Raw genomic sequence first — 13,805 nt, forward strand, 5'->3', positions numbered from 1 at the left:
TATTCCCAGCACCTAGCATGGTCTGGAACATCAGAAGATCTCCACAAATGTTTGTTAACTGAATACATGACAATCTTGTAAATGCTGATAATGGGGTGACAGTTGGGAAACTCATCAAAACCTGGAGTGCTTAGGAATTGTATTATGTCACAGGATTGCTTTTTGACCTGTTTAGTTATACCTAATCCCACAGATTATACCTATAATTTAGAGATACAAAAGATTGTGTAATGTGTACATGCTTCAGATCACAGAGAAATATAGTGTGGGAGGGACCGCCTGTGTTTAACTTTTAACAGGGCTGTGTTCTAGGAAGTGTTTGTGATAGGGAAGTAGAGATAACATTCTGTCTTCAGGAAGAAGTTTGACTCTAGAAGGGGAGGAACTGAAAGCCCCAATCCAGTCTCAGGGAACCCAGCTCAAAACTCTGACAAAAAAGCCTGCTCAGGAAATCCTACGGTGTAGCTGGAAGGTAAGTTAGAGGCTCCCTCCACCAGCTTTATTATTTCTGCGTATAGATGACTGTTGCTGTCCATTTAGGCAGAGTCAATTCCAGTCTAGCTTAAAAGATTCTTCTGAGACCCTTTAATCTTTCTGCATCTAATTCAAATGTCAAGCAATTTACAATAATAGTTTCAAGTAATGCTTCCTCAAAGGTGAGTCAACATTTCTAAGAAAGTAGAAAAGTTGGGTCTAAAAAGTTCAATTCTTCCTCGTCGGTAAAACGATGCAAGACATTTCTACCATGGGCTGAGCGCTGCCTGGAGGGCAGGGAGGAAGAGGTGAGCAGACCGGGCTGGGATGCGGGTGCCTGGAACTGCTGGTCTCTTCGTTTTTCCCCTGGCTCCTAAAGGTCTCTTAGCAGCATTTCCTGCACGCTGGCACCCCCTGTCCTCCTAAGATTTTACTGCCTGCGTGTTTCTCTGTGCTTCCCCACCCTCCGACCCACCGGGCCCGGGGCGCCCTCCGGGGCCGGCACACAGCAGGGTCTCGCTTCCTCGCGTCGTCGTCTTCAGATGGGATCACTTCGAGATGCGGCCGTTTGGGCGTTCGCGGGGCCTCGGCGATTCTGTGGCGTCCTGGGTTGTGTATGTAGCCCCAGCGGCCGAGGCTCACCGATCCGAACGCCCGGCCGCCGCATCTGTCCCAAGTTGGGCGACAGGAGGGCCGGGTGGGGTCGCGCCTGCGCCAGGGGAAGGCTCAGAACCAGACTCGGGGTTTTTAACTTATTCCTCAGAGGGACGACAGCGAGTACCGGCGAGGACCGCGACAGCTTTCTAGAAGCCTGGGGCCAGGTAGGCTGCCCGGCCCTGGAGCTCGCCCAGCGCCGCTCACGCTGCGCTTCGCAGCCCCCTCCCCAAGAAGGGCGTTCGGGCCCCTCCCGGACGCGCCGCTCCCGCGCGCCGCGGGGCCTGGGAACAGCGCACCGGCTGAGCCCGGAGCCCGGCGGGCGGTGAGACTGACGGCGCCCGCGCCCAATCGTGGGGCGGGGCCGAGGGGGCCTGCAGGCGGCGGCCAATGGGGGCCCGCAGAGCGGGCGGGGGGCGGTGCCGTCGGGCGGGCGGGCGGTGGCATCGGGAGCCGGCGCGGCAGACTGGGAGCCCGGGAGGAGCCGGCGGAGCGAGAGGAGGAGGAGGACGGAGGAGGAGCGCCGCGCCCCCGCCGGCCGCCCGAGTGCAGGCCGAGAGCTCCAGCCGCAGCCGGCGGGTCCGGGCCGCCTCCGCCGGAGCCCGGCGCGGGGAGAGTCCGGGCCGATGGGCAGCCGGGGGCAGCGGCGGGCGGCGAGGCGGCAGCCGCGGTACGCGCCGCCCGGCGCGCACAGGCTGTAGCAGGTCCCGGCGGACGGTGTTGCGAAGGTTCGTGTTGGGGAATCCGACGGGCAGCGTGGCGAGGGTAGGTTCGGGATGGCTACGGCCAGGCGGTGACTGTCCCGAAGGGGAAGGGGATGCCCTTCGGGGCGTTTCGGGGGGCTGACGGCGGCGAGGGGCGCGGGGGTGCGAGGGGCGCGGGGCAGGGTCCGGCTTGTAGACGCAGATGCGCCCGCGCTCCCGGGCCCAGGCTGGGAGAGGAGCCGCCGCCGCCTGTTCTCTCCAAGTTATCGATCGTCTGAAAGGTTATTCCCGTGTCGGCGACACAGGCACTGAGGAGGACCTCCTCCAGGTGCCCAGAACTCCGCTCTGACTAACGCTCTCTGGAAGGGCTCGGGGTTGTCCGACGCAGCTCCCGCGGCGCGCCTGGCTGGCTGACGCCGAACTTGCTGCGGGGCTGATTCCCCTTCTAGAAGGGGTGCGCCCCGAGCGCGCGCCCTCACCGGGACGGATCCCTCTTTGTAAGACCGTGAGCCGCTGGCGAGCACCCTTCTCACTCAGCGCGACCTTTCTTCCCACTTTGCCAGCTCCTGGGCCTCTCCGGGTCTTCCCGTGTCAGTGAGGGTAGTTTGCCCACGTCCTAGGAATATCCCCAGGAAAACCTACAGATTAATTTTAAGCCGTGCCGCAAACCCAAAGAATCAATTTCGGCTCATCATCTACAAGAGGCAGCCGAGGCTTCTCGGAAAGAGAGAACAACTTGGCATTACTCCTCTGGGAGATATTTGTCATCATTAACCTGCTTCAATTAAATTAATTCAGCCCAAGATGACTCTGGCCTGAGTATTGGAAAAAATCAAGTGCATTGGTCACGGAATTATGCTCAACAAAACACAATTTTAGTCAAAATAAAATTGTAGACATTTTTGATTTGGTTAGATTGAGACTGGGTTTTGACAAGGATGGCTTTTTTCAAAAAACAAGGAAAAAACCCTCAAAGAATCTTGGTGGTTCTCATGGCTTTGCTCAGTAAGTTCAAAATAGTCGCACAGATTTTTCTTTTCTTTGCCTCTTTTGTCTGCAGTCTCCATTCTAAACGTTAACACTAGATGGCTTTCTTATGACAGACATTTAGTAAACTGCCCATTTGAGTTGCGTTTGTATGCAGCCTAGGTTGTAATTTTTCTAGTGTTACAATTAGTAATTGAAGAAAAAAGATCTCCCAAACTGTTGCTTTTTATTGCTTTCCTAGAAAACCTACACAGACCAATATCTTTGCGGATATTGAGAGGTGGCCTATTATTTTTGGCATCCCTAAAGTTGAATTTCAAGAGACAACTTGGTTACTGTATTTAGTTACATCATTTAAGAATGTCTGTTTCATGTCTGGACTTACTTAAAGAATTCAGAGTTCTGTTAGTTTTGTCATCCTATTTAGACAATATTTCCACTTAAAAGATGTTTACTGCTTGATTGAATTTCACTGCTTGATTCAGAGTTATAAGAGAGTATTATTCATGAGAAAATGCAATCTTAAGTTTTGGGTATAAATCACATTGATTCCTCCTAAAGGATTCCATTGATCCATTTTGGGAAGAGATGCAGTTAAAGTATCGACATGATTCATACCAGGGATTGTGTTAGCGACATCTTCTCCCCAGAGGATATTTGATTTTTTCATTTCTAAGCACAAGCCCTTTTATGACAAGCACAATAGCCGGTAGTTTCAGCAGTAACAGCAGCAGCAGGCTCCCAGTTATGTTTTTTAAGCACTTTTATTCTAAAGCAAGATCATGGCAGCCTGTCCAAATCTTGCCTAGGTAGGCAAACTTATTTATACGCTGGATAAATATCTTGAAATTATCTTGGTAGCGCTCATTTGTTGTGTGCCTTGCCCAGCTTAAAATAAGACATATTGAATTTGTTCTAAATTAGAGTGTATTCATAAATAGCTGAAGGAAAAAGAAAAAACTACAGAGCAAACATCTGGGAAGTAGGAAATGAAATCAGAAACAGCTTTTATCAGTACCCACATGCTACCTATAGATGGGGTGAAATGAACTTGGATAAGAAGCAGTGTAAGCACTTGGTCCGGAAAATAAAGCAAGAGCTGGATCATAGGTATGGGGGTGGAGCTTCTGGCTTTTAGTATGGGCCACAGATTTTACCCAGTTGCTTTAAGTATATGTTTTTCATTAAATGCTTTTTATGTATTTAAATCATGGATTTTCTCAAAGAACTTTAAATGTATGGAATGTAACTTTTAGTCTAATAGGGGAATTACCAGATCATGATTTGGTTTCTATGATGCTTACTGTAGTCAAAGCTGTGTAATATGGATTTGGAAGGTGTTTTTTTTCTTTTTTTTTCTCCCTCCATTCCCCAAGACTGGGATGGTGTTTTGAAGGGTTCCTTGATACCTGAGGTTAGTAAACACTTGTCCACCTTGGGGGTCTTTTTACCTGAGGCAAAGGGGAAGTGGGTTATTATTTTGAAATTAGCGGTCAATCTATTTCTTAAAGTAAGGAAATACTAGCTACCCTGAAAAAACAGTTGTTTGGTAATTGCAACTGGTTTAAAAGCACTGTGTTTGGGCATTGAAACTAGTTTAAACGGGATTGTGTTTCCTGCATACTTTGCAAAGAACTATGTGTTTATGTGAATACAGCCTCTTGCACCCAACCATAATTAGTAAATAAGTGCAGGGTTATTTTTTGAGATTGAGGAAGGCATTGAGTTTTTGAACTTCTGATCAATTTATGGTGGTGATTTAGGATTACAAATCCTTTTAAAGACATACTGAATTTGAAGAAAATTTAGCCTGGGGTATTAATTGAAAAGCTGCTTTTTTTTTTTTTTCTGTATTGAACTTCAACGAAATACAAAGTACAGTCCTAGAGAATACTGAACCGTGTTCTAGGTTTTCTACTTCTGTTAATGTGCGTAATTCACTTGCAGGATGAGAGTAGAAAAAGCTTTAGGCACAGACAGGAACCTTGAGCTTCCTGCCTCTACCACCTGTCACGAATGAATTTGGATGAAAGTATTTTCATGATCCCTTACAGCACCAAAATGTGGGGTTTCTTTAACGTGTAAAACGAATGTATTAGAGTAATGAAAATGCCTGTCTGACTGGGATAGTTTATATTTTTCATGATTATGTCATTTCTTTGCCTTGACCTATAGTAAGTTTATATGTGAATGCTTTGCATGAGGATCATAGCTACTTGGTTTACCTTGAAATCAATGATTCAGAAATTGCTTTTTCTGTTCCAATTGCATTTAGCTGTGACGCCTTTTAAGAGAGTGGTAACAATGTGATAGGAATTTAAAAGCCTCCCAACTTTAGACAGATTATTTTGATCCTTTCTGAACTTGATTCATAAACTTTGCTTCCAAAGAATAGCAGTTGTAGAAGGGAGCCAGATCTTGACTCACTATTGAGGTTCTGCTTCTTGAGAGATTTCATATTTAGTGAAACCCAATTCCTTGGTTCATTTTCCCACCCCAGTACTATATAGCCAAGTTGGGTGGTAGGAAGGGAGAAAATATGCAGCAAGTCGAGTCTAGTTGTCATAGCATCTTTGGACCAGAAAGGACCTTAAAGATTGTCTTGTCATGTTGTTCCTATATCTTTTGTTTTCATCTACCTGTAAAATGAAACAAACAAACAAACAAACAAACAAGAAAATATTAGGGATTGTCAGATATGTCAGCATTTAATGTTGCTGCATAAGTGTGTTGAAAATTGACAACAGCAGTTACTACTTATTGTCAATGCATTTCGTCAAAATACGTTTGATGTACCAAAAAAAAGAAAAGGTGGGGAAACGGGGAAGAATATGTATGCTGTCAGGCTTAAAGGAGAGTTCTTCCTATCCAGAGAAGAGCTGTGTTAAAACTACCCCGCTCGTGGATTTATAGCTATCCCCACACGGACACTTTTGTTTTGCATGGGTCAATGATAACTTCACTAAGGACCAGGGTTTGGAAATCACTGAGTAGCTCAACTAACCCTTCTTTGATATTTGGATCCTTTTATATAATCTCTATATAAGTGGTCTTCCGGTAATACCTGAATGTTGCAAGTAACGGGTGGGGGTCTCCACCTGTTAATGGTTTTGAGTACTAGAAAGTTTTTTTGGCCTATAGAATTGAAATCTAATTCTGCTTGTTTATTCAAATTCTACTGCCTTGGTGGCCTACAGAACAAATCCTTCAGTCTCTGTCAGAGTTGGGCTCCTGGTGTAACGTGACCTGTGAACGTGACCTGTGTAGAGTAGAGCAGGAGTGTCTGTCGTAGGTTGCATGTTGCTTGCACTGATGTAGTCCAAGTTTGCATTCACTTTTCCGGTGGTCAGACTCAACGAGTTTCCTGTTCGCTAAACACCCACGAGCCGTTAATCACATGCTGCCATTGAACCTTGTCTTCCCATCTTGCGCTGATGTCACTGCAAAGTCTAACGTTTATTGCGCTGTGGTTTTGCTTTATTTTAGCTGATTCTTTCCATCATGCTTTTTGGAATTTGATCATACTATTTGACACCTTTACCTGTGCTCCCAAAGAAATATCTTTTATATCTTTAATATCTTTTATATTTTTATATAATAAAATTATATATTATAATATATAATCCCAAAGAAATATCTTTATATCTTTAATATCTTTTATATCTTTAATATCTTTACTTAAGCTGGTGATGAAATTGTTAAACTGGCTGAATAACATGAAGTGTGTCTCTGGAAGCTTCCCTCGAGGCTTATAAGGAGTCACGCTCTCGGTTACAGTTAACTACTAATGCTCTTAATATCTTATAACTAGCCCATGTATCTCCACCTTTTCACATGGACATCCTGAAAGAGTGTGTCAGACCTCCTTTGCTGGTTCTACTGACTGAGTTTTGCTGAGTAATAATGAGTTCACTTTCAGTGTGTCCCTAGTAATGAGGACTCTGTTCTGCATATGATTATGAAAATTTGTTGAATGACTGACTGGATTGAGAAACTAGGATGACACTGTGACCTGTGACCTCTGGAGGCCTTAGGAACTGCAATGCTCGTAGGAAAGATCAGAATCTTGTTGGACTTTCTTCAGCTTCTTTTTTGGTTTGGTATTCTCTTGTGTTGAATTGCTTTCAGATAGTAGGGAAGAACACCACAATCTCTTCTGGTTCTGTGTTAATTGGTTGATACACTTCTCTTCCTATTTTGCTAACAAACATTTAGCCAGAAGGGGTGTCTTTAACTCTGCCCATTATAATACTCGTATTTTTCACTTCTGCATATTTGCTTAATCTGCTGAGAGATATCCTCATTTGGTTGAGTTGCTCAAGAATCAGAACAGTCCGAAGTAGGTTATTTAGTAGTATATTCAATTACTCTTAAGTGGAAATATCTAGGTAAAGAGCCAGTGTTAAAATTTGTTACTGTGGAAAGGGAGAACTGTTGGGTGAATAAAAAATTATGTATGCTGGCTGGGCGTGGTGGCTCACGCCTGTAATACCAGCACTTTGGGAGGCCGAGGTGGGAGGATCACGAGGTCAGGAGATCGAGACCATCCTGGCTAAAACGGTGAAACCCAGTCTCTACTAAAAATACAAAAAATTAGCCGGGCGCGGTGGCGGATGCCTGTGGTACCAGCTACTAGGGAGGCTGAGGCAGGAGAATGGCATGAACCCAGGAGGCAGAGTTTGCAGTGAGCCGAGATCACGCCACTGCACTCCAGCCTGGGCGATAGAGCGAGACTCCGTCTCAAAATAAATAAATAAATAAATACATAAAATTATGTATGCTGAGATGAACTATTGTGTGGAGTTTTTTAAAAAGTTCTGATTAATGCTTAAGGCATAATATCCTGTGAAGTCAACCTAACGATTGCTTTCACTGTCTTCTGGAGGTGTTTTTGATAACACATTTGGTTCCTTGTTGAACAGTGGGTATTCACATTGTTCAGGAATAGCTTTGGGATACTGTCCTCTATGTACTGAAGTTTCTAATAAGTAATTTTAGAAATTATAGTTTTGATTCTTTTTGCAGGGCAAATGCTACCTGTTTCAGGTGTTTAAATGATCTACCTGTTTCAGGTACAAAAAACAGTGATTTCTTTTGGTAGGTTCTCAAAGTTCTCAAACTTTTTTCAACATGCATCCCATCTATACACAATAGTCTAAGTGTTCATGTATGTATGCATATACTTATATACATATCTGTATACACATTTGTGCGTGTGTATATGTATAATATATCTGTATGTATAAACATACTTTACTGTGCTAAGATATCATGGACATTATAAAACAAATGTAAATTTTAAGAAGATTAATACTGAAAATAAATAGATGTAGAAGGATTTTCTCTGCACCTCAAGGGCATTTGTATCTTTGAAATGTGTGGCCCTGTTTGGAGACCACTGTTCTACTATCACCGGTTAGAGTTTATAACTGTTGAGAAATGGAATTTCTAGGGCGCCTGTAGGATCTTGTGAGGCAAGCTGAGTGAGGCAACTCCACTCTTAATGGGCCTATTTACTGTGTATTTATTCTTTTTCCTGAAGACATTTCTGACTTTGGCCTGTTTTCTTCCAGAATTGCTTGTGGGTCTTGGTTTGAGGTTTCATTTATTGAGGGGTAGGAGTAATGGTGATGCTATTCTGCTTAGAAGGTTTCTAGTTGAACTCAGCTGTTTGTTGTTGTTGTTTGTTTGTTTTTTTGAGACGGCTTCTTGCTCTGTCGCGGAGACTGGAGTGCAGTGGCATGATCTCAGCTCACTGCAAGCTCCCCCTCCTGGGTTCATGCCATTCTTCTGCCTCAGCCTCCCAAGTAGCTGGGACTACAGGCGCCTGCCACCATGCCTGGCTAATGTTTTTTTTTTGTATTTTTAGTAGAGACAGGGTTTCACCATGTTAGCCAGGATGGTCTCGATCTCCTGACCTTGGTATCTGCCCACCTCGGCCTCCCAAAGTGCTGGGATTACAGGCGTGAGCCACTGTGCCCGGCCTGAACTCAGCTGTTTAAGAATCATCATACTGTCACACTCAGACAAAACCAGTCGCAGGATCAGGGTATGTTAAAAGTGCAGATTAATAGCCTAGTTCTGTCTGTATGTGATTGGCCAGAACTGTAGCACACAGCCACCCCTAGTACGAGGAATGCCTAGCTTCCCAGCCTTTAGTGGGTTGGGAATGAATGAGGAGAGACAGCAGGGAGCCCTGCTCTTGTATCTCCAGTAGCTTCCAGCTAAATGAGCACCACCCACCCCCACCCATCCTCCTGTGCAATTTTAGTAATGGAACATAAGCAGCAAACGGGCAGGGACATTTCTGGTTTACTGCTGTATTCCTTGTGCTTAGGTGGTTTTTGCCACATAATAGGCTCACAGTGAACTAATATTTGTTAAAGAAATGATTGGGAGTTGTGGGTTGAACATAAAAGAACTTCCTTTATCTTGGCTTTTGTTGAACTAAATACTGTTGAGTTAAAGTTCTAATCATTATTTCTATTGTACATGATCTATCTTGAACAACAGTTTATACCTAATTTATGTCTTTCCTGGGTTGTTTGAAATGACCTGTGATTGAACTCTGATATGGAACTGGTAAAAATGTGGAAGTTTCTGAAGAGGGTTTTGACTGTGTTCCATCTGTTACATCAAGAACTTTACAGCCCCATTCAGAGGGGTGTGGTTCCTGGGAGCCTGGGCACCCTTAGGTGGCCTCCTTTCATGAGAGAATATGATTTACACCTTTCCCAGGTTTCAAAGTCTGGTCTGTGCTGATGACTGCACAGCCCTATTTGAATCCCATGAGGCTGCAGTTGACTTAAAAGCCCTGGCTGGGACTTAATCAAGCTTACTGAAAAGAAAGGATTTCTGAATTGTGTAGTACTGTCTGTAGTCCTTTAGTTCTCAGTCCATTAGCAGTGTTAATTTCTACAGGAAATCATGTTGTTTAAAAATGCAATCAGTAGTGTATAGTGTGCATCTTTTGTTGATTCAGTACTTTTAGTTTGAGGGTTGCAAAGTACATGAGGACATTGTTTATACCTTAAATATGGTAGGTGTTCAGTAGCCATAGTCTCAATTTTAAATGGTAAAAATCTTTTATCTTTAATATCTTAACATACTGCTAGTTCTTATAATATGACATTAGAGGGATATCATTCTAACTCCTGTTTGTTTACATTTGTGTATAAGGTATGCTATGGTAAATGCCGTAAGCAGGGCGTACATGATAGTAGAAGCATCCAGTTTATCAACCAATTTTATTTGAGGGTCATTGTAACTCATTTGTTTGGAATAGTAGGTCAGTTTTCCCATTATAATGTTCTAAGTTGGGCACAGTGGCTCATGCCTGTAATCCCAGCACTTTGGGAGGCTGAGGCAAGGATTGCTTGAGCCCAGGAGTTTGAGACCAGCCTAGACAATAAAGCAGGACCTCATCTCTACAAAAAATTTTAGAATGAGCTGAGTGTGGTGGTGCACACCTGTAGACCTAGCCACTGGGGACGCCGAGGAGGGACACTCCCTTGAGCCCAGGCGTTCGAGGTTACAGTGGGCAGATCATACTAGGGAACTCCAATCTGTGTGACAGGGTGAGATCCTGTCACAAAAAAAAAAATAAAATAAAATGTTTTAAATGACAAGAATAAGTGAAGGAGACTAATGTTGTTGATTTATGAAGAGAATAAAGAATTGGGGAGAGAGATTCTTAAAGACAAATGTAAAATGTTATTGTGCTTGAACTTTCATTGTGTTCTCTCATGTATACTTAACGAGAACCTTACAGGGCTGGTGGGATTTTTTTCCCTTTACAGATACAAAAACTAAGGTTTAATGAAAGTGTGGTTTTCTGAATCTGAGTCCTTATATTTTAAACCCATGTCTCGTGGTTCCAGCTATAGTGTTGTTTATTCTACAGCTCACCTGTAAGGTATGGTAGGTTTCAATAAATCATGATAAAGGGGAAGAATGAAAAGAGAGAAAGGAAGAAGGGAGAGAGGGAGGGACTAAAGAAGGTGTGTGCATATGAGAATGGCGGAATTATCCGACTCACTATCACTGAAAGGGGGAAGTGAAGGCTGGGGGTTGGGCTAATGAGCTCATTGTTCTGGTCTAAAAACTGCCCTGTTCTATCAGCCAGTGAATTGTCTGTTGTTAACTAGAAATTTCATAATATGTAGTGAGGTAGCAGTTTTGCCAGTTGAATCAGGTTATATATTCTTTGTTGGGAAGCGAGTGGGTCCTTCTGTGATCATGCAGAGAACATTTTTTTTAGCCTCTGAGTCTTTGCCAAGATTAAAAGAAATATAAGAGGAAAACAATTTTTGTTTTGCATTTATACTTTGCTAGATTTGCATAATCTTTGTTTAAGCCAGTTGAATGTGAATCCCTAAATAAATTTCAGGCATTTAAATATTTAAAAGGATTCATCCACAGTACTTTACTCACCCAAAGAATAAGTGCTTACAACAAAGAAAATAACACCCTTGCAGATGTAGCCTATATAGACTTTGTTCACCTTGTCATTGAATTATACAACATTAATAGCGAAGCTAGAATTTGAACATTCACTGAAATGCTTAGCTGGCTCTGTTCCAAAATATTGTTTCTCTGGTAGAGAAAGCAGGACAATTTGTTTAAAACTGGCAGTTCGCCAGTCAGAATAGCTCTGACGCAATCATTGCAGTAACTACTTTGCTCTGACTGCTAATTTTAGGGCAGTTAAATCTGGTTGATGTCTGATGGCTGCTGTCGCTGTGCGTCTGGTTATGTGGAGCTTTCTAAATTCATCCTCTTAGCTTGGCACGGTAACTTAGTTCTTTCTGAGATAAGCTGTGGAGCAGAGGGGATGTTGAGTCGGCACAGGATATGTGCATGGAATGAGGAACAAGGCCCTAGGAGAGTTTCAAGAGACACTGCTTTAGTCTTACTATGCTCTTCGTTATTCCAATAGCAAAGAGCACATCTGTACTTCCCGTGCTATAGCACACTGGGGGGGTGTTGAGGAAGGTGGAGAGAAGTGTGCATCGAGACACCTGCCTTCATGGAGCAGGGTTTTGGCAATATGCCCTTGCTTTCCTTGTCATCCCTGCAAGCATTAGTGTGCTTAAAAGTGAACTTTTACCTTCTTCTGTTTTGGAACAGGTGAAACTAAGGAGAAAAATGATAATTTAAAAAAATCTGGCCGGGCGTGGTGGCTCACGCCTATAATCCCAGCACTTTGGGAGGCTGAGGCGGGCGGATCATGAGGTCAGGAGTTTGAGAACAGCCTGACCAACATGGTGAAACCCCGTCTCTACTAAAAATACAAAAATTAGCCAGGCGTGGCAGTGCGTGCCTGTAATCCCAGCTACTCAGGAGGCTGAGGCAGGAGAATCACTTGAACCCAGGAGGTGGAGGTTGCAGTGAGCTGAGATGGTGCCACTGCACTCCAGCCTGGGCAACAGAGTAAGACTCCATCTCAAAAAAAAAAAAAAAAAAAAAATCTACTTGGAGTATTATATAAAAGAGCAAAGTAGAATATCCTGCTATTGCAGATGATATAAGTGGGGTAAGCAGTTCTTCAGTGGCCTTGTCTAACTCCCTCATCTTTCTGGGGCAGTGACCTGTAATCCAATTTTAAAATAAGGATGTGAGGCCAGGCCATCGTGAAGTCTGTTTAAATGCTGGCATTCTAAGATTTCCAAGTTAACAGGGTGCACCCTAGGGTGTGAGAGCCCTGAGGACAGGGATCTTGCCCTTCCATCCCTATCCTTCAGTCCTGGGTAGCTGTCAGGCACAGTTAGCAAATTAACTGACTCTTAGAATTTAGTCCTCAGAGGGACTTTGAGTGTTCTTTTAGTTCAACTTCCTTATGTTTCTGATTCAGAACTATCAGAGGGAATGATTTAACCACTAGACCTGTTGTGTAGTAGCATGGGCTACCTTATTAGGTGATGAATGAACTGCCTTCTTAGGTGATGAACTAACTAACTTGGGCAGAGTTGATGGCTGTGTGTCAGGTGTATTAGAAAAAGATTCCTGTGTAAATGAGACCATATGATTGATGGGCAGTGCAGCTTCTTTCAGATGAAAGACTGTGTGGTTAGCTGAGAATAAGGTGGGTTTGCATAATTAGGAAAACATTCAAGGAAGATAGAACTTGAGTTAAGCTTTGGAAAATGGTTAGGATTTGAATTTTTGTTGAGGGCCTCTTGTGTGCAGGGAAACTGTAGGCCCTCTCCAAGACCAGAAGATACACACAAAACACTCTCAGTTGTTCCTTTGATCACAGTATTACCTCTGTTAACATGATCTGCTTAAATCCAAACTCATCTTTTTGCCTGGTTTAGGTTTTGCATCTCCAGAAATGGATTTTATTAACAAAAGCAACGTTAAGGAGAAGTGACGGACAGTATTTTCAAAGTGGTAGTAATTACTTCATCTATCATGTAAGATAGTCACTATGTTTTTTCTCCTCATTGTAATTTACTAAAGGTTATAGACTGCGTCATAAACCTAAAAGAAAATTGTTTTGGATATATCAGAGATATAAATGATATTTTGGTATAAAATTACTGAATTCATTTCAGTTAGTCGACAGAATATACACATAATATTATATTTGCTACTCAAGGTCATGTGTTTTGTTTTGAGACTTTATACTTAGGAATATATAACTTGATAATTGATACACTGAAGTGATTTGTTTTAAAATTATGCTGAGTAATCAGAGTTATTTATTTATTTATTATTTATTTATTTGAGACGGAGTCTCGCTCTGTCACTCAGGCTGGAGTGCAGTGGCGCAATCTCAGCACACTGCAACCTCCGACTCCTGGGTTCAAGCGATTCTCCTGCCTCAGCCTCCTGAGTAGCTGGGATTACAGGTGTGGCCACCACACCCAGCTAATTTTTGTATTTTTAGTAGAGATGGGGTTTCACCATGTTGGTCAGGCTGGTCTCAAACTCCTGACCTTGTGATCTGCCCACCTTGGCCTCCTAAAGTGCTGGGATTACAGG

The 13,805-nt window shown here is 43.3% G+C and overlaps 1 protein-coding gene across 7 annotated transcripts in view; it reads left to right on the top strand.

The window, feature by feature from the left end:
* The first annotated feature begins 454 nt into the window (after window positions 1-454).
* Window positions 455-13,805, top strand: part of SIPA1L2 (signal induced proliferation associated 1 like 2) — a 232,304-nt gene continuing 218,953 nt past the window's right edge. For 2 of the 7 annotated variants that reach the window (XM_023191811.2, XM_031935488.1), the window contains exon 1: window positions 1,564-1,856. The gene's annotated coding sequence lies outside the window, so the exon portion shown is untranslated. Of the gene's footprint in view, window positions 473-1,563; window positions 1,894-13,805 lie in introns of those variants that run through there. The other 5 variants (XM_023191813.2, XM_023191810.2, XM_023191817.3 and 2 more) reach the window with 4 other exon arrangements.

The sequence above is a fragment of the Piliocolobus tephrosceles genome, chromosome 1, assembly GCF_002776525.5.
Source record: "Piliocolobus tephrosceles isolate RC106 chromosome 1, ASM277652v3, whole genome shotgun sequence".
Classification (NCBI taxonomy): Eukaryota; Metazoa; Chordata; class Mammalia; order Primates; family Cercopithecidae; genus Piliocolobus; species Piliocolobus tephrosceles.